The sequence below is a fragment of the Trichosurus vulpecula genome, chromosome 9, assembly GCF_011100635.1.
Source record: "Trichosurus vulpecula isolate mTriVul1 chromosome 9, mTriVul1.pri, whole genome shotgun sequence".
NCBI classification, from domain to species: Eukaryota; Metazoa; Chordata; class Mammalia; order Diprotodontia; family Phalangeridae; genus Trichosurus; species Trichosurus vulpecula.
This window is the reverse complement of record NC_050581.1, coordinates 76,184,119-76,199,459: the sequence shown is the minus strand read 5'-3', so window position 1 is coordinate 76,199,459 and position 15,341 is coordinate 76,184,119.

Below are 15,341 nucleotides of genomic sequence, written 5' to 3'. Positions count from 1 at the left end.
TTAACTACAGCTGTCCAGAGTCTCCACATCAGCACTCCGCCAAGAGTGAGAGCCCTTCACAAATAGCTCTGTTCTCTCTTTTTATACACTCTTTAGCTGTCATCAAACATCATCTGAGCAACCAGAACTCAGGCTCCTACTATTATTGGCTCTGGTCTTAGCAACTCCCCTTAGGATCCTGAGGGCTTCACGCCCACATAGGCTTAGCACCTAGTAGATAGGGGTTTGGGCCTGGGGTTTAGCACCTAATAAGACTCAATCAAAGACACCCAACTTAATTGATATTATAATAATTCAATCTAAATTCAAGTAATAATAAGGTATGTTAGAAAATTATCTTTTCAGCATGGCACAATGGAGAGAACACCGGATTTGGAGCCAAAAGATGTGGCTTCAAGTCTTAGCTCTGCCATTTACTTACCTGTGTAACCATAGTCAAGTTGCTGAACAATGGCAGTTTCTTCAGCTTTATTGTATTGATTACCTCAAAGGGTTATTATAAGGAAATGGTTTGTAAATCTTAAAGTTCGATATAAAGTATGAGCTATTATTGTTGCTAAAATAGGCTTATATCCTCATGGAAGTACATGGACTGTTCTACCAATATACTAAAAAACTGCTTCCCTTTTGCTACAGTGGTCTTAGTCCCTAGAAATGCATAAAACCATAGAGCTAGAGCTAGAAGGACCTTAGAGGTCACCTAGTCCAATCCCCTCATTTCATAGAAGAGGAAACTGAGGCCATGAATGATTGACTTACCCAAGGTTACACAGGTATTGTAGGTCCCCTTACACTGTGACTGTGACAATTCATTTCATGGTGTATGCTTTGTGGTTTCTATAACCCTTCTTACTATATGTAAAGGGATATGTTTGCATCTTAGAATTTTGAAACTGCAAGTCTTAGCCTTTCTCACTTTGGTGAATATAAATGAATTGATTATTGTTGTGAGAAAATATACCCATGTACACCTATATTTATACATATCCATATTAATAATTAAAAGATTGTGGATATTAGAAATTTATTCTCCCTCTCCTATAGAATCTGAGTTAGCATTCCTGTCCTTATGGGAAAAAACCATAAGTACCTCCATACAGCCTTTGATCATCACTTGAGAAATCCAGTGCCATTCTTCTGACACAAAACAGGCAATTTAAGAAGTAGAATTCCTTGGAAAGACCCACCTGGGCCTAAGTAGCCCCAAAACAACTGAGATCCTGTATAATGGGGACTAATAAAATGATGGCTTTGTCATCCAAAAGCAAAAATCCTTCAGCACTGAGCTGTGTGCTTTCGCCAGAAGTGGCCAGGGGAGCTCAGCTTGACTCATGCTCCATGAGATTCTTCCCTCTCCAGTTTAGACAAGATCTTCCACATCCCTCCCCTTTTTGAAAATTACTTAGTATTTTATTTTTCCCCAATCACATGTAAAAAAAATTTTAGCATTCATTTTTAAAATTTTGAGTTCCAAATTCTCTCCCTTCCTCCCATCCCACTCCCCTTATTGAGAAGGCAAGCAATTTTATATAGGATATACATGTGTAGTCATGCAAAACATATTTCCACATTAGTCATATTATAAAAGAAAACATAGATCAAAAAATCTCAAGAAAAATAAAGTTTAAAAAATATGCTTTGCTCTGTGTTCAGATACCATCAATTTTTTCTCTGGGGATGGATAGCATTTTTCATCGTAAGTCCTCCAGAGTTGTCTTGGATCACTGTATTGCTGAGAATAGCTAAGTCATTCAGAGTTGATCATCATACAATATTGCTGTTACTGTGTACAGTGTTCTCCTGGTTCTACTCATTTCAGTTTTCATCCATTTGGGTAAGTCTTTCCAGGTTTTTCTGAGAGCATTCTGCTCATCATTGCTTATAGCACAATAGTATTCCAGCACAATCATATACTACAACTTGTTCAGCCATTTCCCAATAGATGGGCATCCCTTCAATTTTTAATTTTTTTGCCACCAGAAAAGAACTGCTATAAGTATTTGTGTACATATAGGTCCTTTTTTGTTTTTTATCTTTTTTGGGATACAGACCTAGTAGTAGTATTGCTAGGTCAAAAGGTATGCATGTTTTGTAACCTTTCGGGCATAGCTCCAAATAGCTTTACAGAATGGTTGAATCAGTTCACAGCTCCACCAACAATGCATTAATGTCTCAATTTTCCCACATCCCCTCCAACATTTGTCATGGCTATAGATAGCTTTGATTACTTCATCCAAAAACTGACTGTTCATATCTTTTGATATTTATCAATTGGGGAATGACTTCACATTCCCCCTTGGTAACCAAACTTGAGTAAATGGGAAACATTTCAGTCGCAAATTCTGATCCCTTTCAACCAGTTATCCCAATTATCAACCAAAGATCCCAAAGTATAGATCTGGAAGCAGAGGTAAGAGATAGCAACTTGTTCCTCCTCATTATTCACTATGCTGGAACCCATGAAGCATCTCTAACACATGGCAAAGATGAAACTTTTTCTATGAAAAAAACCCACAGAGTCCATTTTTGTACCTGCTGTATACCATCACCTCAATCTTGACCCAGATTTGTGGGACTATAGTATTTTATTCTTATCCCCAATCTGCCTTAAATCTCAGGTAGTTGTACAGAATATCTTTTAATAATATCTTTGGACAAGTGTTACATGTGGATTTCCTCCTTTGCCTTTTCCCTGGTTTGTACATTGAGTTACCACATAATCACTCATTTGGAAAAGCCTTTTCTGCCAAATGCAGGAATTCAGAGAGCCCTTAGCTACATTATGAATGGCCCTAATTTAACAGGTTCCAAGTAGTAGATCCAGAATTCAAAGCCAGGCCATCTTACTACGTATGTATCCAGCACTCTTTCCACTGCACTGTGCTAGAGATTTGCATTTAGGATTGGAAACGTTATAGCCCTTTCATTGAAAGGTCAAGGATCTTTCTATTTCAACTTGTGACACATGACTCCACAGATCTGAGAAGAATTAGCACTGCAAAGTCTAGATATGATTTCACAATGAATTTACATGGTAACTTTCTTTTATGATACTGCTGTTCAGTTAATAAATTAAAGATTGCAAATGGATGGATACTTATAACTCAGATATGAATTCATTCCTAGAACTGAAAGTACTATTCTTTTCAGCCCTACCTTTTATTGTCTAAAATAAAAATAAATTTCCCTCATCTTTAGGGCTGCCATTCTCCTGTCTCTCTTTCTACTAGGATTTCTATATTGTTGTTCCAGTCTCTTATCATAACTACGTTTTATACTTCTCGAGATAAAACAAGTTGTTAACTTTTGAACTTTGCCTAACCTTCTAGTAGTATCTCTCCATTGCCCAAATTTTCAGTAAGATAGTCTTCCTTAAATTGTTTTACTAAGTATTCCAGTTTGATGTCTTATAGCCATATTAAGTTCAATAAATATTTTAATATATTTTATCTAGCCTTGATATATGATTAACGGCATTGAAAATGATTAACAACAATGGAAATGATATTTTAAAACATTCCATCTTAATCTTGGCTTTATGTAGTTTACTTATTGAACTTAATCTGGAGTTTAATCACCCAATCTCAAAACCTTAGCATTATTTCTTCCTAGTTCCTTTTCTCTGACAGCAAATCAATTACCTGATTTTGTCCATTTCGGTGTTAAAATCTGCTTCCTTTTCTACCACTATTGTGGTACAGAAGCCTTCACTACCATCTTCCTGGACTATAATTACAATTGCTTCTTTAAATGTGTAGATATGATCATATAATTATTATTTCTCAGATCAGAAATCTTTAATGAGTGACAGCTTTCTAACACTTATCATGTAAGGTCAGACTTCTTTGCCAGGAAAAGGTCCTCCACATCCTCCACAATCTGGCACCAATCTTCCTTTCCAGTCTTATCTCATACTATTTCCCTTCCCACACTTTGTGCTTCAGTCAAACTGTACTTTTCTTTCTCTCTTCTTCATTCCTACTCCCCATATAGTTGCTGCCCTACACTTTTTTCTTTTCCAATGTTTTATTGATATTTTCTATTTTTTATCATTGTCACTTCCCAAAAATTCCTTACCCCCATCCTGAACAGAACATTCCCTTGTAACAAATAAGTACAGCCAAACAAAACAAATCATAACAATGGTCATGTCTGAAAAAAAATGTATGTATTTATACCTTGGTATAGCAGAACTGACTCATATTTTGCATTTCTCTAGTCATTAATGATTTTAAACATTTTTCAGGTGTTTTAGTTTGTATTTATTCTTTTAAAAACTTTTTGTTCTGGCTAGTGCAGAAATATATTTTGTATGGCTTCTTGCAAAGCAATTTGCATGAAGGAAGGTCATTAATATCTGGGGGGAAGGATCAGGAAAAGTTTTGTGCAGGAGATGGCATGACAACTAAGTCTTGATGGAAGCTAGTGGTTCCATGAGGTAGACTTCCACACATGGAACTAGGGTCGTCTACTGGGAACAGCAAGTAAGTCAATTTTGCTCAAATGCAGAATGCCTGAAGAGGTAATAATATGAAATTAGTCTAGAAAGGTAAGTTGCAGCCAGAATTGTAAAAGGTTATAAATGTCAAGTAGTTTGAATTTTATTTCAGAGCCAACAGAGAGGCATTGAAGGTCCTTGAGTAGTGTTGTGACATGGAAAAACTTATTATTTAAGAAGATCAACTTTAGGGAGACTGTGTTTGGTGGATTGTTTGAGCTCTGGAATGCCGAGATGCAATATGCTAAATTGATCTTGTGTCTGAACTAAGTCTGGCACTAATATGGTAAACTACCAGGAGCAGAAAGGATGCCTAAGGAGAGGCCATCATCTTGGTCCAGAAATGGAGCAGGTCAGAGCTCCTATGACAATCAGTAGTAGGATAGGGTCCACAATCAAACACTGTTGGGGAAATCCAAGGGGAAAAAATCATTTTTCTAGTCCAGCACAGCGTAAGGTGACAGGCAGAGGGATTGACAGATACTGGGGACAAGATGTGGCCAGGAGCACCAAGGTCAGGACACTCTAGCACAGGAAGAGGCTGTGCACCAGGGAGGAGGAAGAGGTCCCAGACTCATTCTGAACTCCTACTAGGAATGGGAACAGGGGCAACTTGGCAGCTCTGTTGCTCACTACTAAGTCAGGGAGGAATGAGGACAGGACCTGCACCCAGGAGGGGCTTGCCAAAGTAAGAAGCAAGCCTATCCTGTGCACCGATGAAAAAGCAAATCTAGAATCAAGGAGCAGTGGTGTGTGGCCTGGTCCCTGGGAGCAGAGTAGGATCTCAGTTCCAGTTTCTGAAGCCTACAGAGAAATAACTAGGGCAGGCTGATAGCATCTGAGTCCAGCAGCAGCCTACTGTTGCTCAGACCAATCCCAGGTCAAAAAATTGCAGAGCTCAAAACAGGAGGTCAATGATCAGACTTTGTCATGGTCAGACTACTTTGGAAGCACTGAAAACTTCCAAATCCCCTGCACAAACTGTTTTTGAGAGCCAGGAATAACATAACACTCAATACCCCAAGAAAAGAAATAGCAGGGCCAGCCCAGATCTTCCCTCCAGAAATGCACAGAGCCTGGTCCTAACATCAAGCCTGAAGTCAAAAAGTATGATGAAATAATGAGCAAACAAAAAAATAATAATTATATCATAAAAAGTTGGTATAGTTATAGGGATGCTCAAGACACAAACCAAAGTATCTACAAGAGAATTACTCCAAAGTATCTACAAGCAAAGCCTCAGATAAAAACCCAGCCCAGGGAGAAATTCAACTAGAACTCCTGGAAGAAAGGAAGCAAGAGGTTTTGGGGTTTTTAAAAGTTCATTTTATTAAATAAATAAAATGAAAATGCTAGAGGAAAAAATTGGAAAAGAAATAAGAGAGGGAAGAAATAATTGGAAAGAGAATTAGGAGTTTAGCACAAGAGATTAAAATAAACCTTGCCCAAGCGACAATCAGCCTGAAGATTATAATGGACCAAATTGAAACCAATGACTTCATGAGACAACAAGAAAAGTTAAAACAAAATAAAAAAATTTTAAAAATAGAAGAAAATGGGGCAGAGCCAAGATGGCACTGTGAAAGGAAGGAATTACTGGAGCTCTCACATGAATTCTGTCAGATACATCTAAAAAAGCGAATCTGAGCACATTTGAGAGAGTTAGAAGCCACTAGTAGAGGAGAGTTAGAAGCACGCAGGAGGGCACCAGACCAAACCAACTGGGAACAGCAGAAGAATCCAGCCAGCATGCCCATCTGGGAGGTTCCCTGGGTGAGAGAAACACCAGAGCAGAAACAGGCCCAGGCCGGAAGTACCGGCTACAGACATGATCGAACCCCAGACCTCTCAGCCCAGGGTGGGAATCCCTCGGAGCTATGGGAGACACCAGTGCAGAACCTGTGGCTGTGGGATCAGCAAGCCTGGAGGCCTCCAACCCACAGTCTAAAGGTTTGAAATTTCCCTTCTTGAACTTCCAGGAGCCATGATGTCCAGGTAACAATGGCTCTCATCCCTTCCTTGTAAAAACCAAGAGAATACTATCTCAGGAGAAACAAAGGAGCCAGAAGTGGGGCTTCAGTAGTGAGATAAGGTGGGGAGAGGGCCCTTTTTGTGGTGGTGGAAGGAGACTAGTAGCGTGAGGAAGAGAGGTGTCCCAGCAGCCCACACCTCAGCAGAACAACGAGAGTAATTGAGCCCCAGGGGGTGAAGCTGACAAACATCAATGCCAGGATCCCAGACATGGCTTTTCACAGCCAGGGGAAGTGGCAGATAACAGCTGAGGCCACTCTTGCTGTAGAGCAGTCCTGGGGAAGAGGAGACTCAACTCCCAGCAGCCAGACCACCCCTCTCCCACACCTCACAAAACCAGAGGCCATAGAACACAAAGCCAGTGAGCAGGCCCACAGATTCCAACAGGAGGAAAAAAAACTACCATGAAAAAACATGATAAAAAGCCAAAGACCATTGATTCATATTATGGAGACAGGGAAGATCAAAATACCAATCCAGAAGAGGACAGCATGGACACTATACCCACATCTGAAACCTCAAAAGGGAAAGTAAACTGGTCTCCAGACCAAAAAGCATTCCTGGAAGAACTAAAGGAGGACTTTAAAAACCAAATTAGGGAGGTAAAAGAAAAAAACAGAAAAAAAATCACTGATGAAAACGAATCTTTAAAAAGTAAAATCGGCAAAATGTTAAGGAGAATCAGAATATAAACGGAGAAAATGTCTCATTGAAAAGTAAAATCAACCAAATGGAAAAGGAGATAGAGAAGCTAAAGGAAGAAAACAGTACATTAAAAATTAGAATTGGGCGAGTAGAAGCTAATGACTTTATGAGACATCAAGAATCAGTCAAACAAAATCTAAAGAATGAAAAAAAGAAGAAAACATGAAATATCTGATTGGAAAAACAACTGACCCAGAAAATAGATCCAGGAGAGACAATCTAAGAATTATTGGTCTACCTGAAAGCCAAGATGAAAAAAAGCCTGGATAGTATCTTCCATGAAATCTTTAAGGAAAATTGCCCAAAGGTCCTAGAACCAGAGGGTAAAATTATCATCCAAAGACTCCACCAATCAGAGATCCCAAATTGAAAACCCCAAGAAATATTATAGCCAAATTCCAGAACTACCAGGTCAAGGAGAAAATACTGCAAGTAGCTAGAAAGAAACAATTCAAATATCACGGAACTACAGTCAGGATCATGCAGGATTCTTCAGCTTCTACATTAAATGACAGGAGAAATTGGAATATGATATTCCAAAAGGCAAAGGAGCTTGGACTGCAACCAAGGATCAACCACCCAGCAAAACTGAGCATAATTTTCCAGGCAAGGAGATGGACATTCAATGAAATAAGGGAATTCCAGACCTTCCTGATGAAAAGGCCAGAGCTCAGTGGAAAATTTGATCCTCAAATACAAAACTCAAGAGAGACATAAAAAGGTAAATGGTGGGGAAAACTCTAGTTAATCAATAAGACTAATTAGTTACATCCCTATATAGGATTATTTTGTTTTATATATATGTTTTAAATATATGTCAATCTTGAGAATAGTATAGTTATTATGACAATTGAAAGGGATATTCATAGACTGTGAGTGTCAGTATAAAATAACTGATATAATGATAAAAAAAATATAATTAAGAGATATAAAGGGATGGTTCTGGGAGAAGAGGTAAGGAGGCAGTAGAAAAGGGTAAATTACATCACATGAAGAGGCACAAAAACATAGTAGAGGGAAAGAAGAGAGGGAGAAGAGCAGTATTTGAGCTTTACTATCATCAGATTTGGTTTAAGAAGGGAATAACATACCTTGATAAATATAGAAATCAAACTTGTCCTACAAGCAGTAGGAGGGGAAAGGGGAAAGAAAAAGGAGTGGGGTGGTCAGAAGGGAGGGAAGAAGTAGCAAGGGGAAAAAGGTAAGATAAGGGAGGGGAATCAAGAGGGAGGGTAAACTGAGGAAGGCAGCGGTCAAAAGCAAAACTGTTGAGGAGTGGAAGGGAGAAGGGAAAAATAAAAGCATAAATGGGGGAAATAGAATGGAGAAAAAGACACAGATAGTAATCATAACTGTGAGTGTGAATGGGATGAACTCTCCCATAAAACAGAGGTGAATAGCAGGATGGATTAAAAACTATAATCCTGTAATATGCTGTTTACAAGAAACACATTTGAAACAAAGGGATACACACAGGGTAAAGGTAAAAGGCTGGAGCAGAACATATTGTGCTTCAGCTAAAGTAGAAAAGGCAGGGGTAGCAATCCTAATCTCAGAAAAAGCAAAAGCAAAGATAGATCTAATTAAAAGAGATAAGGAAGGACAGTCTATCCTGCTAAAAGGCACCATTAACAATGAAGCAATAACATTATTTAACATATATGCACCAAGTGGTATAGCATGCAAGTTCTTAGAGGAGAGGTTAAGGGAGTTACACGAAGAAATAGACAGCAACTATAATAATGGGGGACCTCAACCTCCCCCTCTATGAAATTGATAAATCTAACCTCAAAATAAACAAGAAAGAAGTTAAGGAGGTAAATAGAATTTTTGAAAAGGCATATATGATAGACCTCTGGAGAAAACCGAATGGGGATAAAAAGGAATATACTTTTTTTTCTCAGCAGTACATGGCACATACTAAAAAACTGACCATGTACTAGGGCATAAAAACCTCACAATCCAGTGCAGAAAGGCAGAAGTAGTCAAAGCATCCTTTACAGATTATGATGTAATAAAAATTATTTGTAATAAAGAACCATGGAAAAATAAACTAAAAATTAATTGGAAACTAAATAATCTAATTCTAAAGAATGAGTGGGCCAAAGAACAAATCATAGAAACAATTAATAACTTCATTCAAGAGAATGACAGTAATAAGACAACATACCAAAACTTATGGGATGCAGCAAAAGCAGTTCCTAGAGGAAGTTTTATATCTCTAAATGCTTACATTAATAAAATAGGGAAAAAGGAGATCAATGATTTGGGCATGCAACTGAAAAAGCTAGAAAAAGAACAAATTGAAAATCCCCAATTAAATACCAAATTAGAAATACTGAAAATCAAAGGAGAGATTAATAAAATCGAAATCAAGAAAACTATTAAATTAATAAATAAAACCAAAAGCTTGTTTTATAAAAAAACCAATAAAATTGATAAACCTTTGGTCAATTTGATTTAAAAAAAGAAAGAAGAAAACCAAATTACCAGTATCAAAAATGAAAAGGGCGAATTCATCTCCAATGAAGAGGAAATTAAAACAATAATTAGGAATTATTTTGCCCAATTGTACACCCATACATTTGACAACCTTAGAGATATGGATGAATATTTACAAAAATACAAATTGCCTAGGATGAAAATACCTAAATAACCCCATCTTGGAAAAAGAAATTGAGCAAGCCATCAATGAACTCCCTAGGAAAAAGTCTCCAGGGCCAAATGGTTTCACATGTGAATTCTATCAAACATTTAAAGAACGATTAATTCCTATACTTTATAGACTATTTGGGAAAATAGATGAAGAAGGAGTCCTACCAAATTCTTTTTATGAGACAAATATGATACTAATACCCAAACCAGGAAGAGTCAAAACAGAGAAAGAAAATTATAGGCCAATTTCCCTAATGAATATTGATGCAAAAATTTTAAATAAAATATTAGCAAAAAGATTACAGGAACTTAACACGAGAATAATACACTACAACCAGGTAGGATTTATTCCAGGAATGCAAGGCTGGTTCAATATTAGGAAAACTATCAGCATAATTGATCATATCAACAACAAAACTAGCAGAAACCATATGATCATCTCAATAGATGCAGAAAAAGCCTTCGACAAAATACAACACCCATTCCTATTAAGAACACTAGAAATGGAGCCTTCCTTAAAATTATAAATAGCATCTACCTAAAACCATCAACAAGCATTATTTGTAATGGGGGTAAGCTAGATGCATTCTCAATAAGATCAGGGGTGAAACAAGGATGTCAATTATCACCCCTATTCAATTTGGTACTAGAAATGTTAGCTGTAGCAATAAGAGGAGAAAAAGAAATTGAAGGAATTAGAATAGGCAAAGAAGAAACTAAATTATCACTCTTTGCAGATGATATGATGATTTACTTAGAGAATCCTAGAGATTCAAGTAAAAAACTACTTGAAATAATAAACAATTTTAGCAAAGTTGCAGGATATAAAATAAACCCACATAAATCCTCGGCATTCCTATACATTACTAACAAAGCCCAACAGCAAGAGATAGAAAGAGAAATTCCATTTAAAGTTACTGTAGACACTATAAAATATTTGGAAGTCTACCTGCCAAGACAAACCCAGGGCCTATGTGAACATAATTACAAAACCCTTTTCACACAAATAAACTCAGATCTAAATAAATGGAAAAATATCAGTTGCTCATGGTTAGGCTGAGCTAATATAATAAAAATGACAATTTTACCTAAATTAATTTATTTATTCAGCACCATACCAATTGAACTACCAAAAAATTATTTTACAGAGCTGGATAAAATAATAACAAAATTCATCTAGAAGAACAAGAGATCTAGAATATCTAGGGAATTAATGAAAAGAAATGCTAGGGAAGGTGGCCCAGCCATACCAGATATTAAACTGTACTATAAAGCAGGAGTCATCAAAACTACTTGGTACTGACTAAGAAACAGAGTGGTGGATCAGTGGAACAGGCTAGGTACACAAGGTGCAGTAGTCAATGACTATAGCGATCTACTCTTTGATAAACCTGAAGAGGCCAGCTTCTGGGCTAAGAATTCAGTATTTCAGGAGCCAAAATGGTGGCTGGAAAGCAGTGAGCTCCCTGCCGAGTCCCTCCAAAAACCTATAAAAAATGGCTCCGAACCAATTCTAGAACCGCAGAACCCACAAAACAGCAGAGGGGAGCAGGGCTCCAGCCCAGGACAGCCTGGATGGTCTCTGGGTGAGGTCTATCCCACACGGAGCTGGGAGCTGGGAGCGGAGCAGAGCAGAGACCAGCCTGAGCTGCTTGGACCAACCAGACCAGGAGCCGGGGCGGAGCGGGCCCTAGCGCCCTGAATCAGTGAGCTGCGGCAGTTACCAGACTTCTCAACCCACAAACACCAAAGACAGCGGAGAAGGTTAGTGGGAAATGCTGCGGGAGTGGAAGGAGTTCGAGGTTTGGCCACTGCCCCCGGGGCAGCGGAGGTGGGGCAGCTACAACTGCTGTTGCTTCCGGCCCCAGGCCCACCTGGTGGGAGGAATTAAGTGGCAGATCAGAGCAGAAGTGCACAGCCTGCTGAAGATCTAAGCCCAGTCCGGGTTGGGGGTTCTTGGGGAAGGAGTGCTGGTGTGGTAGAGCTGGTGCATCCCCCCTAAACGTGGAACATAGAACTCTTTAGTCTACAAGCAGTCATACCCCACTGAAAAACTCAAGGGTCAAGTTAGTTGGTTGGGAATATGGCCAGGCAGCGAAAACACACCCAGATTCAGTCTCAGACTTTGGATTCTTTCTTTGGTGACAAAGAAGACCAAAACATACAGCCTAAAGAAGACAACAAAGTGCAAGAGCCTACACCAAAAGCCTCCAAGAAAAACATGAACTGGTCCCAGGCCATGGAAGAGCTCAAAAAGGATTTGGAAAAGCAAGTTAGAGAAGTAGAGGAAAAAATGGGAAGAGAAATGAGAAGGATGAGAGAAAACCATGAAAAACAAGTCAATGACTTGCTAAAGGAGACCCCAAAAAATACTGAAAAATACACTGAAGAAAACAACACCTTAAAAAATAGACTAACTCAAATGGCAAAAGAGCTCCAAAAAGCCAATGAGGAGAAGAATGCCTTGAAAGGCAGAATTAGCCAAATGGAAAAGGAGGTCCAAAAGACCACTGAAGAAAATACTACCTTAAAAATTAGATTGGAGCAAGTGGAAGCTAGTGACTTCATGAAAAATCAAGATATTATAAAACAGAACCAAAGGAATGAAAAAATGGAAGACAATGTGAAATATCTCCTTGGAAAAACCACTGACCTGGAAAATAGATCCAGGAGAGATAATTTAAAAATTATTGGACTACCCGAAAGCCATGATCAAAAAAAGAGCCTAGATATCATCCTTCAAGGAATTATCAAGGAGAACTGCCCTTATATTCTAGAGCCACAGGGCAAAATAGAAATTGAAAGAATCCACAGATCGCCTCCTCAAATAGATCTCAAAAAGAAATCTCCTAGGAATATTGTCGCCAAATTCCAGAGCTCCCAGATCAAGGAGAAAATATTGCAAGCAGCCAGAAAGAAACAATTTGAGTATTGTGGAAACACAATCAGAATAATCCAAGATCTGGCAGCTTCTACATTAAGAAATCGAAGGGCTTGGAATACGATATTCTGGAGGTCAATGGAGCTAGGATTAAAACCTAGAATCACCTACCCAGTAAAACTGAGTATCATGCTCCAAGGCAAAATATGGATTTTCAATAAAATAGAGGACTTTCAAGCTTTCTCAGTGAAAAGACCAGAGCTGAATAGAAAATTTGACTTTCAAACACAAGAATCAAGAGAAGCATGAAAAGGTAAACAAGAAAGAGAAATCATAAGGGACTTACTAAAGTTGAACTGTTCTGTTTACATTCCTACATAGAAAGATGATGTGTATGATTCATGAGAGCTCAATATCATAGTAGCTGAAAGGAATATGCATATACATACGTTTATGTATATATATATACACATATATATATGTGAATGTGCATGTATGTATATATGTATGTGTATATATATATATATATATATATATATATAAAGAGAGAGAGAGAGCGGACACAGGGTGAGTTGAAGATGAAGGGAAGATATCTAAAAGAAATAAAATCAAATTAAGGGATGAGAGAGGAATATATTGAGAGAGGGAGATAGGGAGAAATAGAATGGGGTGGATTATCTCCCATAAAGGTGGCAAGAGGCAGCAGTTCTGTGGGAGGAGGGGAGAGGGCAGATGAGGGGGGAATGAGTGAATGTTGCTCTCATCAAATTTGGCCTGAGGAGGGAATACCATACATACTCAATTGGGTATCTTACCCCACAGGAAAGAAGAGGGAAGATGATAAAAAAGGGGGGATGATGGAGGGGAGGGCAGATGGGGGTGGAGGTAATCAAAAACAAACACTTTGGAAAGGGGACAGGGTCAAGGGAGAAAATTCAATAAAGGGGGATGGGTTGGGAAGGAGCAAAATATAGTTAGTCTTTCACAACATGAGTATTGTTGAAGTGGACTATGTTGAATTGCTTGACTTCTTAGGGAGGGTGGGTGGCAAGGGAAGAGGGGAGAGAATTTGGAACTCAAAGTTTTAAAAACAGATGTTCAAAAACAAAACAAAAAAAAAGTTTTTGCATGCAACTAGAAAATAAGATACACAGGCAATGGAGCGTAGAAATTTATCTTGCCCTACAAGAAAGGAAGGGAAAAGGGGATGGGAGGGGAGTGGGGTGACAGAAGGGAGGGCTGAATGGGAAACAGGGCAACCAGAATATACGTCATCTTGGAGTGGGTGGGAGGGTAGAAATGGGGAGAAAATTTATAATTCAAACTCTTGTGAAAATCAATGCTGAAAACTAAATATGTTAAATAAATAAATTTTAAAAAATAAAATTAAAAAAAAGAATTCAGTATTTCACAAAAACTTCTGGGAAAATTGGAAAATAGTAGGGCAGAAACTGGGCATAGACCAATATCTTACACCATATACCAAAATAAAGTCAAAATGGGTTCATGACTTAGGAATAAAGGCTGATACTATAAGCAATTTGGGAGAGCAAGGAATAGTATACCTATCAGATTTATGGGAAAGGAAAGAATTTATGACACAACAAGAGACAGAGAACATTACAAAATGTAAAATGGATAATTTTGATTGTTAAATTGAAAAGTTTTATATAAAAAAGCCAGTGCAACAAAGATTAGAAAGGAAACAGAAAACTGAGAGAAAATCTTTACAACTAGTGTCTCTGATATAGGCCTCATCTCTAAAATATACAGGGAATTGAGCCAAATTTATAGGAATACCAGTCATTCCCCAATTGAGAAATGGTCAAAGGATATGAACAGGCAGTTTTCAGAGGAAGAAATTAAAGATATCTATAGGCATATGAAAAAATGCTCGAAATCACTGCTGATTAGAGAAATGCAAATCAAAAAAACTCTTAGGTACCACATCTCTCCTGTCAGATTGGCTAAAATGACAAAACAGGAAAATGATAAATGCTGGAGAGGATGTGGGAAAATTGGAATACTGTCACATTGCTGGTGGTGTTGTGAACTGATCCAGCTATTCTGGAGAGCAATTTGGGACTATGCCCAAAGGGCTGTAAAATGTTCATACCCTTTGACCCAGCAATACCATTTCTAGGGCTGTAACCCAAAGAGATCACACAAGTGGGAAAGGGACCTGTATGTACAAAAATATTTATAGCAGCTCTTTTTGTAGTAGCAAAGAATTGGAAATTAAAGGGATGTCCATCAATTGGGGAATGGCTGAACAAGTTGTGGTATATGAATGTAATGGAATACTATTGTGCTATAAGAAATGCGGATGATAAGGACTTCATAATAACCTGAAAAAACCTACACGATATAAGGCTGAGTGAGCAGAGCAGAACTAGGAGAACATTATACACAACCACAGATATATTGATTCTGTGATGACTAACCTTGATAGACTTCACTCTTCTCAGCAATACAAGGTTCAAAGACAACTCCAAAGAACTCATGAAGGAAAGAGCTATCTATACCCAGAGAAAGAACTATGGAGTCTGAAGGCAGGTTGAGGCAAACTAT